The 14,998-nt window shown below is 41.9% G+C and overlaps 1 protein-coding gene across 3 annotated transcripts in view; it reads left to right on the top strand.

Moving 5' to 3' along the window:
- The first annotated feature begins 926 nt into the window (after positions 1–926).
- Positions 927–14,998, top strand: part of ADCY7 (adenylate cyclase 7) — a 121,635-nt gene continuing 107,563 nt past the window's right edge. For all 3 annotated transcript variants that reach the window (XM_048870748.2, XM_048870749.2, XM_048870747.2), the window contains exon 1: positions 927–1,035. The gene's annotated coding sequence lies outside the window, so the exon portion shown is untranslated. The remainder of the gene's footprint in view (positions 1,036–14,998) is intronic.

Below are 14,998 nucleotides of genomic sequence, written 5' to 3'. Positions count from 1 at the left end.
GTAAATAATGCTGAAATAGAATACCCCATATAAATCCAGGGAACACTGTGCTCAATTCTGGTAACCCTATGTCAAAAAGGATACAGCAGAACCAGAGGGGATTCAAAGACGAGCCACAGACGCGATTCGAAGCCTGGAAAAACGACAGGTGAAAAGGCATGGGATTGTTTAGGTGCAGAAGGCAGCTAATAAAAGGAAGATACGATAAAGGCATACGGGAAAAAGAATGGCATGGAGGCGATGAATTGGGTGGCCCTGTTCGCTCCATCCCCCGTGAACAAAGGTCAGCGGGTGTAACTGCAAAGCCGCACGGAGCCGAAGAAGGAATGGCTCTTTCACAGCCAGCCTGCGGAATGCCTGGCAACCCGGCATCGCCGCCTCAGACCAAGAATGTAGCCGGCTTCCAGGGCAGGCCACTGGCAGGGAGAACAAGGCAATGCGGGGGAGGGGGAGAGAGCCCGGCGGTGCACAGCCAGGGTGAGCCAGAGAAATCTCTACCCACAAACCAGCGTCTCCCGCAGCCTGCTGGGGCCGGGCGGGCACCCCCGCGGCGGGCAGGCCATTTGTCAACGTCGCGCTGCTGGCTTCCCTGCAACTGGCACTGGCTGAAGCATCTGGTGCCGGCCCGGGGGCACGGGACAAGCCGGCCCCGGGATCTGAGCCCGGGCGGTGAGCCCGAGGTTGCTAGGAGCGATGCCTCGAAGGAGGCGGCTCCAGGGACTTCAGTCTCCCCCCTTAGCAGGCCCCCAGCCCGCCCCTGGGGCTGCCGCCGTGCCCCGCACGCCTGCCGGCTCCACCCGTTCCCCCCGCCCCTCCAGCCCCCGGGACGCCCGCTGCTCTTCGCACGGCACCGGGCGTCCGCCTCCCAGCGGCCCCCTCCGGCCCCGCCCCGGGGCCGAGCCCCTCCGCCCGGCCCGGCCCGGCCCGCGCCGCGCTCACCTGGCTGGCGGCGGCGCCGCTAGGGGGCAGGGAGCGCGCGGCGCCTTTCCGCCCCGGCTCGCCCAGGAGCCAGACGGGAGGCGCGACCCGCTGCAGGTGAGTGGCCGGCGGGAAGGGGCCCCCGGGTCCCCAGGCAGCGCAGCCCGCCGCGGGCTCGCCGGGCGGCAGCGCCCCGCAGCTTTCGTGGGCGCGGGCAAGGGAGCGAAGGGCAGGCTCCGGAACAGCCAGCGACTCTCGCGTCCTCAAGCGCCTGGCTCCGCGCCGCCGCGGGCAGCCGGCCCCTGACCCGAGCCCCTGGAGCTGCCCCGGGGGACCTGCCCTTTCACAGCACCCCGCTGCTGGTCCACAAGCCGGCTCCTGGCCACTGATCGCTCCGTTGGGCCAGCCCCTGGGAAGGGGTTTGTAGCACCGCCGGCTGGAGCCGCTGAAAGGGAAGGCGAAAGGGTCTTTTTTATCCTCTGCCAGCTAAGCGGCGCTCGGAGCTGTGTGTTTCCTCCGCTTTACCTGCCCCCCTCCCTGGTGCAATATCTTCTCTAAAACTCATCCTGGGGAATAGAAGTTACTTTTGGGTAATAGAGCGAGTTGCTAACTGGACTGAAAGTTAGCCTCTTCCTAAAGCAAGTTCAGTTTGCGACAGTTGTGTGTGTATCCCTCTAGTCTCTTCCATTCTCCTGTTCCCCAAGAGTTGAACACAAGTCCTCCAGTTCTGGACCCGGGTTCTCCAAACACACCCAGGCTTAATTTTACTATGCTGAGTAGTCCCTCAGTGGGAGTAAAGGTAAGCAAGTGTGCAAGTGTTTGTAGGATCAAGGCTTTAGAAATGAGACTTTGAGCTGACCTAGGTCAGAATCCCTTTGAATTTCATACAAAGTTCTAAAAGTGGTAATGACCGAAATATAAAATATTTTAAAACAACTTATAGCTTTACAGTAACCCCGGCACACATGGAAGTTAGTGAGTCAGGATGTCTCACCATATGACAAATAGCAGACAAACTGCACCCAAGGAATCTGAATAGAGATGATGTAAGACTTGCCAGAACCTGTTTCTGAAGTTGGTGCACTTGATGTTAGCAAATTATAGTAAAACCAATTGTGACAAAAATATGTGGCGAAGCATGATTGAGAACAGAAAAATGGAGTGAGCCAGATCATACGTTCCAATATGCATGCACAACTCCCATTGAAGTCAGTGAGAGTTTTATGTGCATACTGGGGAGCAGAAGTTGTCCTGTGTGTTTAAATATTTTTTGTGTTAGAAATTCTCAATCCATAATCAGTGATGGATGGGCCTTTCTCTGTAGAAGAGGACAGCAGCAGACAAACAATATTATCTCAGCATCTGAGAGTGGAAGTTATGGTTTAGCTGGTAAATCTTACTTGGGTCAGGAAGTTCTAATAAAACACTGAAGATACAGAACCTTTTGGTCCTGATCAATGTGTGTTTGTAAGAGGTTTATGTTAACCGAATGGAGATATTGAAATCTATGGCAGGAAGTTCTACAGACTACTTTCTGCAAAGACTTACACGTGTGCTTAACTTGATTGTATTGTGAGTAGTTCTATTGAAACTGCTTGCAGTGTGTGAAGCTAAACAGCTGTGTAAATCTTGACAGGATCAGGGCCTTAGTTAATGTTGACTCATTTAAGGTATAAATGATTTTCCATTAAAAGCAGTTGTCTTGAGGGGAGATACCACTAATTACATTTTTACAAGCTATAGCAGCTTCTGATAATAAAAATGCCCTGCTTTTGTAGATGTGAGGAAATCTGGTAAACTCAGGGGTTGATGATTGTTCCTTGATTACATGGGCCAGATGATTGAAAACATAACTTACTGGCCTTGTGTTTTGCACAGCAGAACAACATGAAGCCAGGAAGCTGTCTTAACAGTAGTGGAGTGTTTGGGTGCCTTTTTCTAATATTTCCACATAATGTGGCCTGACACATCACTGAAAGGGGTATTAGGAAATCAGAGAGAAAACTTGCAAACGTTTCTCAAGAGATTGGTCAATGTTTGGTAGGCCAAAAGAATCATACATCTGTGATTCACTTCTAATTTCAGTGGGAAAGTTTTACACTAAGGAGACTTATGTGACTTCAGCTTAATAACTGGCTAAAAACATTCCAAAATGTTTACCAGGGCAATCAGACTCTATTATTGGTACTTTTTATTTGTTTGAGATAAATCAAGTACAACATTTTGTAATGTCATATTGTCATATAGTTAATACTGAAGATAGGGATCTCTCCAAAATCTATGAAGCCTAATGCTTATTTCATAAGTAGGTCTCTTTACAACTTTATGGTCTTTGGAAGTAATTTAGAATCTATTGAAGAAGCCAGGACTTGGTCAACAGGAGTGCTGACAATTGGAAAATACATTTGAAAGAAATTTTGAACTGTTTTAAAATAAATACTAACTACGGTATTTGAATTTGGCTCAGTAAGGAAAAATCTGCTGTTTTTCAGTGAGATGTAAATACTAAAAACATTTAGACAGTGTTTTCTGATTATGATTTGCGACAAGACAAAACACTGTTTTTTCCTGTAACAGGGACACGGGAAGATGAGCAAGCATTTTCAAGATAATTGATTAGAAAGAGAAATAACCAAAGGTTTTATTGTGTGTACACACACAGACTAGCAGTCTTAATACCCTGTTCTGTAGTTCAAAATACTGAAGTATACTCTAAAGAGGGGATATGCACTTAAGGCCAGCACCAAAATACAAATTTAGAAGACCTACAGCTATTATGATAAAATATCTTTTGAAGATAGGTAGACACTGACAATATCGTAATATTCTTATTTATGTTTTAATAACAAATACTGAGAAAGAGAAAAGAAACTTTCTAAGAGGCTTAAATTATGACCTAAATCAAAATGCCTTTTATTTAAGGCATCCTGGTCTAAGAGTATTGGCTTATGAACTTTTTATTTATTTAAGAGTATTGGCTTATGAACTTTTTATTTATTTAAGAGTATTGGCTTATGAACTTTTTATTTGCTCTTTCCATCTCCTTTAATCATAAGATTAGATTGGTATAATGTCTGCTGTTAAAACCCATGATGGATTACACTTTGTGTGTGTGGTGACACAAATGGTTAGGTTTTGAAGATATTTACTTTGCAATGGTTGCCATTAAAGTCAACAGGGGCCAACAATCACCATGTGTGATACTGCAATTTTCCATTGTACTCAGAATGGAAAATAACAGTGATATCCAGAATGCCACTGTCTGGGCATAGTAGGTTCATGTTGACTTCCACTGTATGTCATGTAGCATGCCAGAGGCTACTGAGAACAGAAATGAGGATCTGTGGGCATTCTTGTAAAACAGCCATTGCATTTTTAAAATCGTTCCTAATAGGGCTGTTTATTAATCGCAGTTAACTCACGCGATTAACCAAAAAAAGTAATCATGTTTATTTCCAGTTTTAATTGCACTATTAAACAATAGAATACCAATTGACATTTATTAAATATTTTGGATGTTTTACAACATTTTCAAATACATTGATTTCAATTACAATGCAGAATACAAAGTGTACAGTGCTCACTTTATATTCTTATTACAAATATTTGCACTGTAAAATGATAAACAAAAGAAATAGTTTCAGAGTAACAGCCGTGTTAGTCTGTATTCGCAAAAAGAAAAGGAGTACTTGTGGCACCTTAGAGACTAACCAATTTATTTGAGCATGAGCTTTCGTGAGCTACAGCTCACTTCATCAGATGAAGATCAAAAGAAATAGTATTTTTCAGTTCATCTCATACAAGTACTGTAGTGCAATTTCTTTGCTATGAAAGCGCAACTTACAAATGTAGATTTTTTTTTTTACATAACTGCACTCAAAAACAAAACAATGTAAAACTTCAGAGCCTACAAGTCCACTCAGTCCTACTTCCTGTGCAGCCAATTGCTAAGACAAACAAGTCTGGTTACATTTACAGGAGATAATGCTGCCTTCATCTTATTTACATTGTCACCTGACAGTGAGAACAGACATTTGCATGGCACTTTTTTATCCAGCATTGCAAGGTATGTAAGTGCCAGATATGATAAACATTCATATGCCCCTTCATGTTTTGGCCACCATTCCAGAGGACATGCTTCCATGCTGATGATGATCATTAAAAAAAAAAAAGCGTTAATTAAATTGTTACTGAACTCCTTGGGGGAGAATTGTATATCTCCTGCTCTGTTTTACTCGCATTCTGCCATATATTTCATGTTATAGCGGTCTCAGATGGTGACCCAGCATGTTGTTCGTTTTAAGAACGCTTTCACTGCAGATTTGACAAAATGCAAAAAAGGTACCAATGTGAGATTTCTAAAGATAGCTACAGCACTCGAACGAAGGTTTAAGAATCTGAAGTGCCTTCCAAATCTGAGATGGATGAGGTGTCGAGCATGCTTTCGGAAGTCTTAAAAGAGCAACACTCCGATGCGGGAAAGATGAAAACCGAACCACCAAAAAAGAAAATCAACCTTCTGCTGGTGGCAGCTGACTCAGATGATGAAAATGGAGATGTATCGGTCGCACTGCTTTGGATCGTCATCGAGCAGACCCTATCATCAGCATGGACGAATGTCGTCTGGAATGGTGGTTGAAGCATGACTGGACATATGAATCTTTAGCACATCTGGCACATAAATATCTTGCAACGCCAGTAAAAACGGTGCCATGTGAACACCTGTTCTCACTTTCAGGTGACATTGTAAACAAGAAGTGGGCAGCATTATTTCCTGCAAATGTAAACAAACTTGTTTGTCTGAGCGATTGGCTGAACATGAAATAGGGCTGAGAGGACTTGTAGGCTCTAAAGTTTTACATTGTTTTATTTTTGAATGCAGTTATTTGTTGTACATAATTCTACATTTGTAAGTTCAACTTTCATGATAGAGATTGCACTACAGTACTTGTATTAAGTGAATTGAAATACTGTTTCTTTTTTACAATGCAAGTATTTGTAATAACAAATAGAGAGCACTGTACGCTTTGTATTCTGTGTTGTAATTAAATCAAGATATTTGAAAATGTGGAGAACATCTAAAAATATTTATATAAATGGTATTCTATTATTGTTTAACAGCATGATTAAGTGCACAATTTTTTAATTGCACAATTAATCGCATGATTGAGTTTTTTTAATCACTTGACAGCCCTAGTTTCTAGTGAAGCTAATGACAATGGGATTAATAGAAAACAAGAAAGATACTTAGGGACTGAATTATGGACATATTGATACCCATATGGCATGTGCTAAGTGAAAGACCAGGTGATAATTTGGAGATAATTAATTTAGATGCTAGCCTAAATAGAAAACAGATAGCAGTGTCTCCATTTAATACATATGTTTGTGTGACTGGGAGTTATACATTCCTCAAAAAAGACACTATATCTTTGGGAATTACAGAAAATCTTGGGGCTTCCCACTCTGCCTGGCTACAGATTTATTTCTTGAGTTATATCTTTGATTTAGGAATAATATAATAGATTTTAAGGCCAGAAAGGACTATTATGGTCATCTAGTCTGACCTGTATAACACAGGCCATGGAATATCACTCAGTGATTCCTTTGTCAGTTGCATACTCCTGGCTGAACTGCAACATTTCTTTTAGAAAGCTATCCAGTCCATTTTGTAGTTGGGAATGTTTATTTTGTTTGCTTGCTTTGGGGTTTTGGATTTATATATAATGTATATAATATATATAAATATATAATGAATGTGAGACTTCACTAAGCACCTAGGGAACTTTTATGTTGAAAGTCTGTTGTGGTGGTTTTAGATTAAATGCTTGTGTTTTTACTCTGATTTTATTTTTAAAAAGATTGTTTTATTGATTATAGGTGTCCAGGTACCTGTCGCTGGGGAGGGATATAAAATTATAAATAAACCGATACTGGAGAAACAGGTTTCTTTTCTTGTCATTTGCTCTTCAGAATATCAAGGGCTGTCTGTGCTGCACAAGCACGTAGACTGATTAAGAAGTGACAGTAGTATATAAGTAAGCCCCTGCGTTTGCAGATTAAACCAATTTTTTAAAATAAAAATTCCTGGGTTTTGTTTTTCACTCTACTTTTGTATCATTCAAATATATAAAAATACTTGTTTTATTAGGAAATCACAATACATTGCATGAGATAGTGTAGGGCCTTACCAAATTCACGGCCATCGAAAAATGCATCACGGACTGTGAAATCTGTGTCGTTCTTCCCCCCCCCCCCCCCGCCCATGAAATCTGGTCTTTTGTGTGCTTTTACCCTATGCTATACAGATTTCACGAGGGAGATCAGTATTTCTCAAATTGGGGCTCCTGACCCAAAAGGGAGTTGCAGGGGGTCACAAGGTTATTTTAGGGGGGGGTTCAGTATTGCCACCCTTACTTCTGCGCTGCTGCCTTCAGAGCTGGGTGGCCCGAGAGCGGTGGCTGCTGACTGAGAGCCCAGTTCTGCAGGCAGCAGCACAGAAGTAAGGGTGGCAACTCCACACCAGGCCAGCCTTACTTCTGCGCTGCTGTTGGCGGCTCTGCCTTCAGAGCTGGGCTCTTGGTCAGCAGCTGCCGCTCTCCAGCTCTGAAGGCAGCGGCGCCGCCAGCAGCTGCTCAGAAGTAAGGGTAGCCGGACCGCAATCCCCCCGACAATAACCTTGTGACCCCCGCCCTCCCCCACCACTCCTTTATGGGTCAGGACCCCTACAATTACAACACTGTGAAACTTCAGTTTTAAAGAGCTAAAATCATGAAATTTACAATTTTTAAAGTTCTAGGACTGTGAAATTGACCAAAATGGATCATGCATTTGGTAAGGCCTGAGATATATGTATTATGATAACACATTAGTCTGTGTGTATATGCAAAGCTGCCTGTTGAAGTAAGGCTATGTATTAATCTAGAACAGGGATGGGCTAACTTTTTGTCCAGAAGGCCGCATCGGGTGCGAAACTGTATGGAGGGCCGGGTAGGGAAGGCTGTGCCTCCCAAAACAGCCTGCCCCCCCCATTCGCCCCTCCCACTTCCTGCACCTTGACTGTCTGTCTCCCTCAGAACCCCTGCCCCAAACCGCCTCCCCCCAAGATTCCCACCCCCTATCCAACCCCTCCTGTTCCCCGACCCCTGACTGCCCCAAAACCTCTGCCCCATCCAACCGCTCCCTGTCGCCTGACTGCCCCCTGGGACCACCCCACCCCTAACCGCCCCTGCTCCCTGTCCCCTGACTGCCCCCCCCCGGGACCTCCTACCCAACCCCCCCACCCCACCGCTGCGTGCGCCGCTGCTGCCCCCTTACCATGCCGCTCAGAGCAGCAGGAGCTCACAGCCCCGCTGCTCATGTGGCTGCGTGGCTACGTGGGAGGGGGAACAGCAGGGGAGGGGCCAGGGGCAAGACTCTTGGGCCAGGACTCAGGGGCCGGGCAGGATGGTCCCGCGGGCCGTAGTTTGCTCACCTCTGGTCTAGAAGATTCACACAATAAACAAACGGGCACGCACGCAAGCTCTGAAGCGTGTGTGCATCTGAACATACTGATGAATCTCACGCCCACCACGTACACTTTTCAAGCTGTAAGCAGATAACAGTTTAAAGATTTGACATACTAAAATGGGAAGAAAATGAAAATCTATGTCAGAATACGTTTCAGAACACAAGAAAGTATTCAAAAGTTTAAAAAAAAAAAAGGAGAAAAGGATGAAGTTGAGTGTATGCGCTACAAATGGTGTGACCCAATTATTACATGTAAATATTTATAGGCTAATAGTTCGATGTCTGCAACATTAAACTGTTTGGTCAAATGAAAAGTTTTATTTGGGATTAGAGAGATATTGTTTTATTAAACTCAGAGGTGGCATTGTGTTTTGAGTTCTGATTTAGTTCTGCCACAAGCCACATTGATGAACAGAATTCAGAGCATTAATCTACTGAATACTCCCCTTCCCCTGCATCTTTCCGTCCACCAAAATAAATCCTGATATTGACCCAGAAAAATTATTAATAGTTTTTTGCACTGATTTTTTACATGTTTTTGTTGTGGTGGTAATAAACACTGATAAATCCCTGGGAAAAATTAAATAACATTAAAACTGAAAATGAAGGGCCCTATGAATGAGAAGTACCGCATACCAGCGGTGGGTATTTTCTGGCTCTCCTTAACTAGTATTGAAAATGGTTTGGTTATTGTGGAGACGTAACACCTGACACAACCCTGATGCTTCATTCTGGGTTGACAAGGAGCAAGGTTTTCCAAAGGTGGGTTATTTTTCTATCCACATGGGGATGTGGATCCAAGGGAGAGAACATGAGTAGAGATGCAATGGTTAGGATTTTCAGAGGAGATTTTAGGTGGTAGGTGCAATTCCTTGAGGCTTCTTCTGAAAATCCCAGTTTATGGGTCTGATTGAGCACACCTTTACTTCCGCGCATAATGCTTAATACTGCTACTATTATTTAGAACAAGATTTTGATACCTGTACTCTCACTCAGTTGCACCTTACTTCATGAATTGTTCCATTGACTTCAGTGTGGTACACTTTTTAACATGGGTTAAGATATTAGAATCTGACCCTTAGTGACTAGTCCCATTTGAAGTCACATGAGGACTGGACTCTCGTTGATCTAAACTAGCTTTACTATCCTCCCCACTTTCCTTGAGAAGGTGCCCAGTCATTACTAAAGTTCTTCAGAAAAGTTCTTTAAACATCTCAACTGTAGTATGGTTTCAAAAACTGAGTATTTCTTCTAGGGATTATAAGTGGTGGACAGTAAGTATTAATGAAAGAAACAAAGGATCTGTTTTTTAAAAAAGATAAAAGCTGCAAAGATTCAAGATGATTATTTGGTAGGTTGACAGGATATTACAGCTGATAAGCTTGTATTTTTGCCTGTTAGTCAAATCGGATCATAATCTATTAAAATCAGGAAGTGCACATTCATCCTCAGCTTAATATATTTTCAAAAATAGAGTAATTTGTAAGTAATACCTCCATGAAACCCTGAAATCTAGTGTTCACTGATGCATACATTTTACTGTTCGAAATGGGGAAAAAAGAGGAAACATTTTGAGTATTTCAAAACTATTCAGTAGGGTTCTTAATGGGAGATATGTAGCAACATACGTTTAAAAATTCACCATTGTAGCTTTTCCTGTGCATACAAGTGATACTGAAGATACTAAATCTTTATCATACTTGAATTTATTGATCTTACTGCTTAGTAACCATATTGTAGGAATCTTTTTTTTCAGGAAAGTGTTAAAATCTGTATCAAGTTTGGATATTTTTGTAGGTTTTAGATCCAATCCTGTGAAGACTTATGAACTGCTTAACTTTGCGCTCATTGACTTGATGTGGCCAAACTAAGTACGCATGCAAGTCTCTGTGTGATTGGGGATTTATTAGGAATATATCTGTATTTTGAACTCCATCTTCAGCTATATTGCTTATCTTCTTTCTAACTGCGAAGAATGGAGCTTTAAGTAGGTGAACAATTTGCTGTACGCTGACTTTGAAATATGTGGGGAATTGATGTAAAGACATTACAAGCACTCATCTATTGAATGTAAGAATCCTTTACGCAATGTTTTGCAGATCCAGGCAGCTGCCTGTGCAAGTTACGACTTATGTTGGTGGACTGTATTCAGATGGAATTTAACTTCAAAGTTAAATTGTTTAAAAAAACAAATTTTCAGTCACAAGCTAGTGAAAGTTCATGGTGAGTTTCACATTTTTTTAGTAGTATCCTAAGTATTCAATTTTTTTTAAAAAAAGTGGCACAACTTAAACTTGACTGTGCCGCGTACACTAAAACTGATATTTCAAAATATTGGACACATTTTCTGTTACGTAACATAAAAGGCTGAGCTGTTGAACCTTATAATTCAGGTGAGTGGCTTTTTGATTGAAATTTTATTTGGGTTGCCTATATAGTTATCAGTTGTTTTGTTGAATTTGAGCAGTAAACTTCCTTTATTGAAATTTAAAATGTAAGTGGTTTAACATACCTGAGGTATAAATGAAAATATGAAACTGTGGCCCTGATTCTGCAGTGAGCTGTGCATAGACAGAAACCTCTGCTTATGCAGAGACCCACTGAAATCACTGGGGAGTATATTACAGGATCAGGGCCTTTTATCTGTAAATAAAATACAAAAATAGACTCTCTTTTGATTGATAAAATGCTGTGAAGGTCTTTGTGATCTGGTTTAGCACTTGCGGCAGTTCTTAGTTAATTTTCAGTCTCTTGTTGCCTTAGCTAAAAGAAAAGAGCTTCCCCCCATGCTTACTGGGTCATTGTGGTTAATTTCTTGATCAGTTTGGAAGTTCATTGTTAAAGTTCCATATGCGAACTTGTACTTTTCTGTCATTGAAGAGTTCCAAAAGAGGTACTTCCCAAAACATTTGGAGAGGGGCATGTTTCCTATGTTTTTGGAACATATGGAGTGTAAATGGAAAATAATAGCGGTGTTACCATATGTATCACAGTAGAATTATAGACAATAAACAACTGGTACTGGTTAGATACATGTGGCAAGTCAGTATTACTGTTAGGATTAATATTTTTGTTTGTTTACACCTTTAAAAAAAATTAACTCAAAACTGCAAACTGTGCAGTTAACTTGTGTACATAGCCACAGGTTCCTATTGCTGTGGCTTTTCTTCTAGCTCCCTTCTTTTTGCGCGGGAATATACTTAAAAAGCTGCAGCTTCACCTCTGTCATGCGTTAGTAAAGATTCTGCTATGCCAGCGGGAGGGCTTCTGTCTGCACTAGGAGTTGTGCTGATATAACTGCATCGCTCCGAGGCATGGATTTTTCACATGCCTGAACGACGTAGTTATACTGAGATAAGTTTGCTGTGTAGACCTGGCCTTACTAAGCCCACCTGTTGCATTGCCTTAAATTGGACAGAACGCTCTTCAGAATATAGACTCTCTCTCGTGTGTAGGGCCCTACCAAATTCACGGACATGAAAACGGGTCACAGACCATGAAATCTGGTCTTTTGTGTGCTTTTACTCTAAACTATACAGATTTCATGGGAGAGACCAGTGTTTCTCAAATTGGGGGCCCTGACCCAAAAGGGAGTTGTGGGCGGGGGGAGGTGTCGCAAGGTTAGTTTAGGGGAGTCACAGTATTTCCACCCTTACTTCTGTGCTACCTTCAGAGATGGTCTAGAATTCCTCTATGGGTCAGATCCCAAAAATTAAAACACTGCGAAATTTCAGGTTTAAATAGCTGAAATAATGAAATTTACGATTTTCAAAATCGGATGACCATGAAATTGACCAAAATGGACCGTGAATTTGGTCGGGCTCTAATTATGTGGTTGTAAGAGCACTGATTTGGACCTCTGGGCGATGATGCTATAGGCACATTGAATATATACTAATGTGCCTGATGAACACACAGCTGTGTGACTGGTATAATTGTTTTGTTCAATAATACTTCTAACACTTTTCATGTGTCGATGATTACCAAGGCAAGTATCCTCTCCATTTCAGGCATAAAAAGTTAAGTAACTTGCCCACAGTCATGCAATTATGAATGGCAAAGTCAGGATTAGAACTTGGGTCTCCCAGCCCTCAGTTCTTGCCCTATCCACAGGATTGCTCTGTCTCATAGCTTGGTAATGGAGTTAAGATATGTGTGTTTATGTTGCAGGGTATCCTTCAAACAGAAACCTCCTTTGTTTTAATACAAACCAAACATTCTCTTCTATAATAGTTACTGCAATCCAATTGTCATAGGCTATCACTGGGTTATATTGGAATCCTAATAGTTTATTGTGCATGGGTTTTTCAGTGATTTCAAACAAACAAAAAGCAACCTGATTCAAGGTACTGTTTCCTTCAGGATCAATGGCAAAAACTCTTCCCTCCCCATACTACTGTGCACTGGCTGCTGTCCCCTGAGTCAAGAGAGGGCTGTGTTTCATTGCTACTACGTGTACGTATGAGTAGCTGTAAGGCATTTCAGGATGCATGTAATTATTATTCTGTAACTAGAAATGAGGATCAAAGACTGTGTTTTATATGGCCCACTTTCTTTTCTTATGTGAATAAATGGCAGATTCTGGGTAAAAATAAAAATGACAAAGGCCACCAAAATTATAATGAAACAGTTAAATAACAGATAGGAACTTCTTGTTCCTGTGAACCTGACTGAACATACTCCTGGCAATGAAGAATCAATGTTGCACTGAAGTTTCCATATGCTGGAGGTTTATAGGGTATATTTGCTGGTCATACTTAAGCAGCTTTCTGTACCCTTCTACTAACAAGTTGCTGAAGCTGAATTCGAAGATGACCTTGCTATGTATTCAAATGCTCACTAACCTATGTGTTATGTATTACTTTTTGCTAAAAAGTAATACAGTCCCTTGTATCATTTTCTCTTACAAGAGCAATGTAGATAACTGCCGTTTAGCATGTGACTTGTACAAGTCAGAGTTTTCTAATTTGCAAGATTGTTATAACACTTTCTGCAAGGGAATCACGTCATGGCTTTGTCAGTAATTGAACAGGACAACATTGAATCTTTTCCTATGCATCTAGATATATTGAACACGTCAAGACACCTAGTCTTGTTACCCTGCTGTATAGCCCAGCCAAACCCGTGTGGGCAGAGCTGGCAGAGGTGTGCCTGGAAATTAAGGGTATCTGGTGGTGGTGGTGTGTAGGGACAGCTGCATTGATGGATCTATTCTGTCATGAATCCACTGGATAGTTACTCCTGTGGAGTGGGAGCATACCAACAGCAGGGGGTTTTAAAGTACTTCCTCTGCTGCTCCTCAGCCAAAGTGGTGGGTTAAAGAAGGATTTTTTCATGCTGCTGTGCAGAACACCAGTGGAAAGCCTGGTCCCGCTGGGAAGTGGTTTGAAATATCTACCATCCAGTATACTTGTTATAAATTTACTGAAAAAATATCCCCTAAAATGGCTTGCCTAAATTTCTTAAGACTTTACAGAAAACGTCTCCTGGGACCTATGACAGGCCAAAAGTAGTCTGTGTGTTGGGGTCAGAAACAGGGCTTGAGTGTATGAAAGAGTACAAAGGGTCAAACAGCATAGCAAACTCAATCAGCAGCCATGTAAGAACAAGAACACTTTCATGCACACCAAACGTTGGACTTTTTTCCACTCATTGGAAGTGTAAATAAACTGAAAGGCGGTTGACTAAACGAGGCACGTTGTTAGCGTTTCCTCAGCGACATTGTATTGTCAGGAAACTTGCCAGTTGCCTCTTGGCAATACGTTGTGGCATCATTGGAATAGCAGAAAGTGCTACTGAGTCAGACATGTATCAACAGCCTTTTGCAGGTGTGTGAATCACCATGGGACTGTCAAGAATTTACCAAGAGTGAAGGAATCATCCAATGCCCCACAAAACATTCTGTATTTCTCTGAGACACTTAGTTAATAAAGTAATACATTCCTGTTTATAATACTCCCTTTGTAAAAGGCTGGTGTTCAGAGCCAAGGGCTTTGGATCTAATAGCAATAGAAGTAATGTAAAGAGTATTTTGTAAAAGTGACTTTGATTAAGCTGGGAGGTCTTAGAGTACATGTCTTGTATCAGGAGCAGCCTTATCATAAATGCCTAAGATAGGCTGATAAATTTGAGACTACATGTGACGGATGATTATACTGGTCGTGATTTTAATCTCTCTTTTTTAACCAGTTCAAGGGTTTATTGTAATGGTATTTAGCAGCTCATGGTCTTCATTTGCACTGTATTTGCTGGATGCTGGGAGTTTGTGTCCAAATTATTGTTAATTTATATATATTGTGCTTTTATATAGAATTTATTTTTGTTATGCTGGAGGCTTATTTTCAAAGAACTTTGGTGAATGATCAGACCCCACCTAGTGATGAGTCACTTTAACTCAGACATACAGTTTTCCATCCATATAACCTGCATGATGAAGAAAAAAAATAATTCCAATAAAATGGCAAGGTAAACCACAGAAGATTGGATACAGGTAGGCAGAAGTCGGAGGGCTGGATCCAAAGCCCACTGAAGTCAACGAGAGCCTTTCCATTGACTTCAGTTGGCTCTGGTC

The sequence above is a fragment of the Caretta caretta genome, chromosome 12 (assembly GCF_965140235.1).
Source record: "Caretta caretta isolate rCarCar2 chromosome 12, rCarCar1.hap1, whole genome shotgun sequence".
NCBI classification, from domain to species: domain Eukaryota; kingdom Metazoa; phylum Chordata; order Testudines; family Cheloniidae; genus Caretta; species Caretta caretta.
This window is presented reverse-complemented; position numbering and strand designations above follow the sequence as displayed.